An 8,827-nucleotide genomic window follows, 5' to 3' on the forward strand; every position below is an offset into this window, starting at 1 on the left:
AACTCGTGGTTGCTGTGATGCTGGACACTGTGACACTGATGTGTCAAATGCAATAATGGTCACCCATGGTGGACAGTGTTTGGTGGAGCTCCCCGATTGAAACAAGCTTGGAAGCAGGAGTGGCATCCACTTCTGAAATAGCTTGCCTCTGGAAACCCTATGAACCTGGAGAAAGGATGAAAATTATACAAGTGTTTAGGTCTTTCGTTCATAGGGTCGCTATGAGTCACCTGTGACTCAATGGCACTTAACAACAACAGTCCTTAGAAAAAGACATCATGTTGAGGAAAGTACAGGGCCTACAAAAAAGAATAGCCTCAATGAGATGGATTTATGCAGTGACTATAACAATGGGCTGAGTACAGAGGAGAGCGTGACGATGTAGTACAGTTATGAGTAAAAAGCACATTTGGAAGGAGAGCTCTGGTGGCCTAGTGGCAAGAAGCTGCAACTACAATCCCAGAGGTGCATGGTTCGAATCCACCAGATGCTCTGCCGGGGAAGGAGGGGCAATCTCCTCCTGTACCAGTCAGATCTGATTTGACGGTACACGCACAAAAAATAATAAAATTTTTTTTAAAAAAGCACATTTGGAGTAACAAATTGTATTACCCTTAATTTGGTGACTTGGCGCTTGGCAAATGTCTTAAAATGTGGATTCAGGCGCAGTTACCATCACAATGTTGATGCCCAACAAGAACTGGATTGCCATATATGAACTCCTTTGTAGGGAAGGGGTGATGGTGGCCAAGAAGAATGTCCACAGGCTAAAGTACCTCAAACTGGCAAACAAGAACGTGCCAAACCTTCCTGTCATGAAGGTCATGTAGATTCTCAAGTCATGAAGGCTGTATGAAGGAAGAGTTTGCCTGGAGACATTTCTACTGGTACCTTACCAACGAGGGTATCCAATATCTGTGTGATTGCCTCCACCTGCTCCCTGAGATTATTCTCACCACCTCGCACCGCAAACATGATCTGAATGTCTGGAAGGTGAACAACCTGCAACACTGAGTCGAAAGGAGGCTGACAGAGACACAGATGGAGCACAGTGCTCCCTAGTGCCAACAAGAAAGCCCAGGGCAGCAACTGAATACCAATTTAGTGGCAAATTTGGTCATGGACATGGTCAGCCACCTCAATAAAGTTGGAGGAAATTGTTGTGTGTTTTAAAAAAAAACCTAAAACAACCAAACAAATGTCTTAAAATACAAACGCTGGTTTAAATTACAAGTAAATTGTTAGCCAGAAATTACTTCCTACCTAATGTGTGTATTTGCTGATTTTGGATGATAGTTTCAATGAATAATTTCATATTATTATAGTGAACAAAGACACTGTGCTCTACTGGGCTGTGATCATTACCAATAAGAGCTTCCCCAGACACTCTCAGGAACATTATGGAAGTGTCACTTGTAACATATATGTTATGACAGTTCTCATTTACCAGTCTTTAGCAAACTGGTAAAACATTGACATCATTATAAGCTCCATTATCAATTAGAGTGAAATCCATGATGACAGCAGTATGTTGGCAAGAAGAAAACTACTGTGACAGATGTTATTTCATGTTGGTAAAAAATCTCATAAATTTATGGAACAATAGTAATTTACTATAATAAGGAGCTACTCTAAAATTACATGCTGAAATTGAAATTTCGAAAGGAAATGCATAGAAGAATAAGTGAATGACCCTAACAGAGCCTCCCCAAGGAACTACTACCTCTTACTTGACTTCTGCAAATGAAATTACAACACATCTTAATGGGTAATTTTTACAAATTTTTTATCTGCTATAAATGTTAATTTTTAAATAAACACAATTTGACAATTTTTATTATTAATGTTTTTGTCATCTTTAAAGCAGTGTGCTTTACAATATTATATTTTTCTATGATATGTTATGTAGTTTCAGAGTTTATGAAATGTGTTGTTTTTCTATTTTGAAGCAGTAAGTTTGTAAGTTTTAAAATTTAAAAAATTGGTAACAGACAATATATTTTTCAATTAGTGCACCCATAATAAAGCCAAGATTTTTTAGTGTGTATAAATAGTTTAAAATCTGCAGTCAAATATTCTTCCAAATTTATGAAATTAATATGTATTCATTATAGGCAAAGAAATTAAATTTTATAATGACTTTATTACTAGAGAAATGATTAATTATATATCTTATTGACTTGAAGGTATAGTCATATTTATTATTAAGTATATATTAATATACAATTATACAATAAAACTGTTTTTAGAGATTATCTTGGAAAGAGGTCTAAGAGTGAGATAATGGTAATTAAATCCTAATTTACAAATTCCACTTACTGGTATTTGCTAGGGAGCTCTGTGGTAAGGAATTACATTGTAAATCTAAAGGTGTGTGATTTGAAACCACCAGCTGCACTACAAAGAAGGATGGGCGAAGGATGGGCAATTTCCTGTGCCATTTGTAACATCCGAAAACCCACTGGAGGGCCAGCGATGACTTGGTTCCAACTCAACAGCATACAACAACAACAATATCTGTTTATCTAAAACGTGCATAACTTCCCTAGCCAGAAATGGAAATGTTAATTTTAAGACATACAGAAATCATTCCTTTATTATTGCTTTATTTATTCCTTATTCACACAGTTACATAAACTGTGAACATGGAAGGATTTGAAACATGCTATTGCATTTCAAAGAAAAATTATTTTTTAATTACTTATAAAAACGTATGAGTAGAGGGTGCTTATTGCTTATAGTTGTTGTTGACTGCCTTCGAGTCAAGAACGACTCATCGTGACCCTATGAACAAAAGGCCTGAAGCCCCTCTACAACTATCGACATTTATCAAAGTTCATAGAGTTTCCTGAAGCATGTTGTTTAGGAAGTGAATGCTTCTCCTGCTTCCAAACCTGTTATTGTTATGTGCTGTTGAGTCTCCTGTGATGCATAACGACCCCTATGTACAGCAGCTCTGAACCCTTCCCTTTCCTGAGCCAGCCTCACTAATTATGACTCACCAACCCCATTTCCCCAGTTACTGTATCAATCCATCTCATACAAAGTCTTCCTCTCCTGCTTTCTCCAAGGACCAATATCTCTTGGCCATGTGCACAGAGTAAGTGAGGCGGAGCTTCAAAATCCTAGCCTCCATGGAAAAACTTGGGTTCACCCTCTCCAAGACAGACCTATATGCTTTCTTGGCAGTCCATGGTATGTTCAAGACTCCTCTCCAGCACCACAACTCTTCTGTCATTCTTAGTCATTGTCCAAATCTCTAAAGCATAACACGTAATTAAGAAGACCATGGCCTGGACCAGGCAAATTTTTGTATCTAGACTGACGTCATTGTTCTTCAGCACTCTGGAGAGGTCCCTCACAGCAGATTTTCCCAATGCAATTTGTTTTTTGATTTCCTGACTGCTGGTCTTAAGAGTGTTGATGTGGATCCAAGGCAAGCTATAATTGCTAACAACCTCAATCTCTTATCCATCTGTTATGATGCTGCCACTTGGCCCACTAGTGAGAATCTTTGTCTTCTTGATGTTGAGCTTCAATCCATATTGAAGACTACAGTCCTTGACCTTGACCTTTTGTAGCAAGTGCTTCAGGTCTTCTTCAGTTTCAGGAAGGAAGGTTGTATCATCTGCATATCGTAGGTTGTTAATGAGTCTTTCTCCAATCTTGATGCTACACTCTTCATAAAGCCATGCCTCTTGTTCTGCATACAAATTGAAAAAGTATAGGTACAGGATGCATCCCTGATGCACTCCTTTCCTGATTTTGAACCATGCAGTGTTTGCTTGCTCTGTTCTGAGGACTACTTTCTGGTACAAGTATAGGTTTCGTATAAGCATGATCAAGTGTTCTGAGATTCCCATTTTCCTCAAGGCTAGCTACAATTTATTGTGAACCACACAGATAAAAAAATATTTATAATATTGATATTTTTTTAAAAAGAGTAGCTGATGAGGCTGCTACTGTACAACCAAACATCTTTTGCGAGTTAATAACTTGTTTGGCTTGTTTAGAGTCAAACTACACAGGACTTTACAGTTAATTTACCTAATATTAGACTGTAAATCACACGGAAGGAGATTTTCCCATCCTTCTCCTGCTGTGCAGCTGGTGGATTTGAACACACTGCCTTTGAGATTGCAGCAGAGCTTCTTACCAATAGGTTACTACAAGTATCACATGTGTTATGTAGTATAGCCATTCCTCATTCTATTGCAAATAGTGTGACTTTAGGAAACTAAAAATCTATGGCAACCATATATCAAGCAAGTCTATTGAAACCATTTCTCCAAGAGCATATATTCACTTCGTCTTATTGTCTTAGTGTCATATTTTGCTAATGCTCACAGTATTTTAGTTTTAAAAATACTTTTGTAAGTTTAACAGGACAGCAAGTAATAAATACTGGAGAGGATGTGGTGAGACAGGAACTCTTATACATTGTTGGTGGGATTATAAAATGGTACAACCACCCTGAAAGACAGTTTGTCACTTCTTCAAAAACCTGCACATTCCATGTGACCCAGCTATTACATTGCTTCGAATATACCGCAAGTGAATGAGAACTGGGACACAAATGGAGACTGGTACACAATGTTCGTAGCAGTGTTATTCACCATCCCAAAAACTTGGAAACAGCCCAGATGTCCAACCATAATCGTATGGACTGAGGAATTATTGTATATTCCCACGATGGAATACTATGCAGGATGCAGGAGCAATGATTTTGTAAATTATTACCTAACTTGGGAGGGACTGGAGAGCATTATGCTAAGTAAACTAACTCAGTCCTATAAGGACAAACACAGTATAAGGCCATTATTGTAGAACAAGTATGAGGATCCAAGGGGTCGAGGGGGGTGGGAGCAGAGGGCTCAAGATGGGAGAGGGGTGTGTGTGTGTGTGTGTGTGTGAAGGTAATGAGAAAGAGCCGATATGAAAAACAGCACTTTGCAAATAAACCAGTATAAAATAAATAAATTATTTTAAGAAGAAGAAAGAATAATTTTTGCACATATAATAGATAGTAGAATTTTGTAAACTGGAAAACCAGAAAATTTGTGTGGCTACTTTATTTCAATAGTTGCTTTATTGTGATAATCTGGAACCCAATCTGCAGTATCTCTAAGGTATGCTGTAATTAGTCTTAAAAGCTTGAAATTAGGACTGAGCTGGGCCAAGCGGAACACAAAGAGTACCTACCAAGTGGCACATGCAGTGATGGAACCTGAGCTCCAACTGAGGTCACCATCACATTGCACCAGTTTCAGGCACTGCTGAAGAATGCCTCCCTGGCAGGAATGCCCAAATACACGAAAGACTTTAACAAATTCTCTCTACCTCCCCTGTCCCTCCAGCAGTTTATGGACTTGGGCTAGAGCAATGCCTGTGAGAAAACTTCATTCAGCTTCCTCAGGCAGGAGTTGCTTGTGCACTTTGCAAACATTGTAAAGGAGCCCAAACAACTTCCAGACCATATACTGAGCACTCCGGTGCAACTGGTCCAGAGCTGGTATGTGATCTGTACCTCATGGAATTCCTGGACAAGGACCCTGAGGATACGCACACTCTTAACCAGTTTATAGTTGCTCTCATCACCATCTGGAACCAAAACAATGACGTGCTACCCATCATGATACAGGGTGTGGATGAGAACAGAGATGCTTATGGTGATAACCCTGTACTAACCAGAGTAATCCAGTACTTCCTGGACCATTTCTACCTCATCTGCATCTCCATCACAAGCTCATCAGCCAGTACACCCTGATCTTTGATGGCAGCACCAACCCTGCCAACCTTATTATTAAGTCCCATCTACAATGTCTTTGATGTGGTGAAAGAAGCCTATGAAATGTCAAGCTCTTGTGTGACAAGTATTCATTCTATGGCCTCTCTGACCTGGAGATCCAGGAGATCAATGCATCCAATGTCAGGTAGCCAATTCACATATGTAAAGGCATTTAACTGTGTGGATCACAGCAAATTGTGGCTAACCTTGAGAAGAATGAGAGTCCCGGAACACTTGATTGTACTCATGCCAAACCTATACTTGGACCAAGAAGCAGTCGTCAAAATGGAGCAAGGAAACTCTGCATTGTTCAAAATTCGTAAAGGAGTGCATCAAGGATGTATCATATTTCCACACGATTTCCATCTATATGCAGAACAGATCATTCAGGAGGCTGGACTTCATGAGGAGAAATGTGGCAGAAGGATTGGAGGAATATTCATCAACAACCTGCATTATACAGATGACACAAACTTGCTTGCTGAAACTGAGGAGGATTTGAGGCATTTCCTGCAGATGGTCAAGGACCGTAGTCTTCAGAAGACAAAGATTCTCACCACTGGGCCAATTGGCAGCATCATGATAGATCGAGAAGAGGTGGAGATTGTTAACAATTTCAGCTTGCTCGTCTTCACAATCAACACTCTTGGCATCAGCAATCAGGAAATCAAAAGACAAATTTTATTAGGAAAATCTGTCAGGGACCTCTCCAGAGTGCTAAAGACCAAGGATGTCACTTTAGAGACTAAGGTGGGCCTGCTACAGGCCATAGTCTTTACAATTACTTGCTATGCATCAGAGATCTGGACAGTAACCAAAGATGACAGAAGAATCATCAATGTTTTTGAGTTGTGGTGCTGGAGAAGTGTCTTGAACATATCAAGGACTGCCAAGAAAACAAAGAGGTGTGTTCCGGAATGAATAAAGCCAAACTGCTCCTTGGAAACAAGGATTTTGAAGCTCTGTCTCACATACTTTGGGCATATTTTCGAGAAGGACATCATGCTTGGAAGGTTGGAGGAACAGCACAAGAGAAGATTCCAAATGAGATAAACTGGCACTGTAATTGGGGTAGCAGAGGCAGTGAGATTGGCTCAGGATAGAGAACAGTTGAGAGTTATTGTACATAGGGTCGTTATGAGTCATATTTGACTAGATGGCACACAACAACAATGTCCCCTCCCACTTCTAAATCATGTTATTTTTAGTTCTTCAAGAAAGCCATGAGGACAACAGTGGAAAACTATGAATCCAATCTTGTTCTTCCCCCTATCATGTTGACCTTGGAAGAGGAAATTCTGTCCATCAAAATTAGTGACTAAGGTAGGTGTCCCTTTGAGGAAGATCTAGAGACTTTTCAGCTACATGTCCCCACACAGACAAAAACCGTATCCACCCCTCAGTATGGCACTGGTGGAACTCTACTGACTGGCTTTGGTTATGGGTTTCCCATCTCCCACTTCTATGTCAAGTACTTTCAGGGGGACCCGAAGCTCTTCTCCATGGTAGGCTTTTGGATCAACATTATCATCCAACTCAAGATCCCATCCATGTATTTGGAATGTCTACCTGTCTACAAGTCAGTCTGATAAAATTACCAGATCATCCAGGAGGCTGGTGATAAGTGTGTGCCAAACATAGAGCCCAAGAACACATACACTTACAGTGTCAACTAGAAGTCTCCTGAGAGGACACTTGGCACTGGCTACCATGGTGATCTTACCTGGCCCCTAAGATCTGGGGTACGGGATTTTCCCTGATGATCAGGCTCAGTCTCTATGGAAATCACTGAAGTTACAGGTCTTTGGTGACACCTCAGTGCCAATCTCTGTTTTCATGGAGATCCCTGTGTGGTCTCCCTGGCCTCCAATTTCTGTGGCCAAAACCTGAGAGTTGGAGGACATGTCTACCCTGATGGGATGTCCTAGAGATACTCTTCCATGAGAGTCTTTCTCCCTGAGACTAGGCTGTCAAATTTTGTCAGGAGTCCTGGGTGCCCCCTCACTGCTTTACACATTTCATGTGAAAGCCTCTGTTTTTCTCTTTGTAGTTGTTGAGAATATACATAACAAAAACATATATCACTTCAAGTTTTATACACATAGAGTTCAGTGACATTGATTGCATTCTTTGAGTTATACATTCTTTTCCTTTTCTGATTTGTTTCTCTCCTCTTAATGTAAATTCACTTCCTCTAAGGTTCCAATATTATCTTTAAAGTTGCTATTGTCAATTTGATCCCATATAGATCTTAAATGAGCATAATGTTCAAATCAGAATTTCTTTACCTGTTAAGCTAAATTGATTTTTATAAGATTGTCATTTTTACTATATAGAGTCTTCTTATACATGAACAGGGAAAATTCTTCCATTTAGTTAAGTCTCTTACTGTTTCTCACAGTAGTGTTTTGTATCTTTCCTTATGAAGGTCTTTATTGTCTCTAGTTATGTTTATTCCCAAGTACCTCACTTTGTGGTTGACTGTTGTAAATGGCATTATATTCTCAGTTTCCTTCTCTGAGTTTTTCTTGTTACTATAGAGGAACTCATTGATTTTTTATAGATAGAGAGAGAGATAGAGATGATATAGATAGAGATAAAGATAGAGATAGAGATCTTATGACACTCTACTGAATTGGTCTACTGGGTATAAAAGGGGGTTTTGTGGTTGAGTCTCTGGAGTATTCTGTGTATACTGTCGTATTGTCTGTGTATAGCGAAAATTTTACTGCCTCTTTGCTGATCTGGATACCTCTTGTTTCCTTTTCTTGTGTTTGTTGCCCTATCAAGTACTCACAATACAGTATTGAATAGAAGTGGTGAAAGTGGGCATCCTTGTCTGAGCAATGTTCTCAGGGGCAATGCCTTTAGCTTTTCTGATATTGGCTTTTGATTTTTCGTATATAATTTTCACCATGTGGAGGAAGTTCCCTCAATTCCTATCTTGTTGAATGCTTTATTCAAGAATGGGTGTAGGATTTTGTCAAAGGCCTTTTCTGCATAGATTAATAAGATCACTTGGTTCTTGTTTTTTGCTTT

At 39.4% G+C, this 8,827-nt stretch overlaps 1 pseudogene; it reads left to right on the top strand.

The window, feature by feature from the left end:
* Window positions 1-320: 320 nt before the first annotated feature.
* Window positions 321-7,464, top strand: LOC102855780 (annotated as a pseudogene).
* The last annotated feature ends 1,363 nt before the right edge of the window (window positions 7,465-8,827 follow it).

Source organism: Elephantulus edwardii, unplaced genomic scaffold, assembly GCF_000299155.1.
Source record: "Elephantulus edwardii isolate Elephantulus edwardi_28Jun2011 unplaced genomic scaffold, EleEdw1.0 scaffold00083, whole genome shotgun sequence".
Classification (NCBI taxonomy): domain Eukaryota; kingdom Metazoa; phylum Chordata; class Mammalia; order Macroscelidea; family Macroscelididae; genus Elephantulus; species Elephantulus edwardii.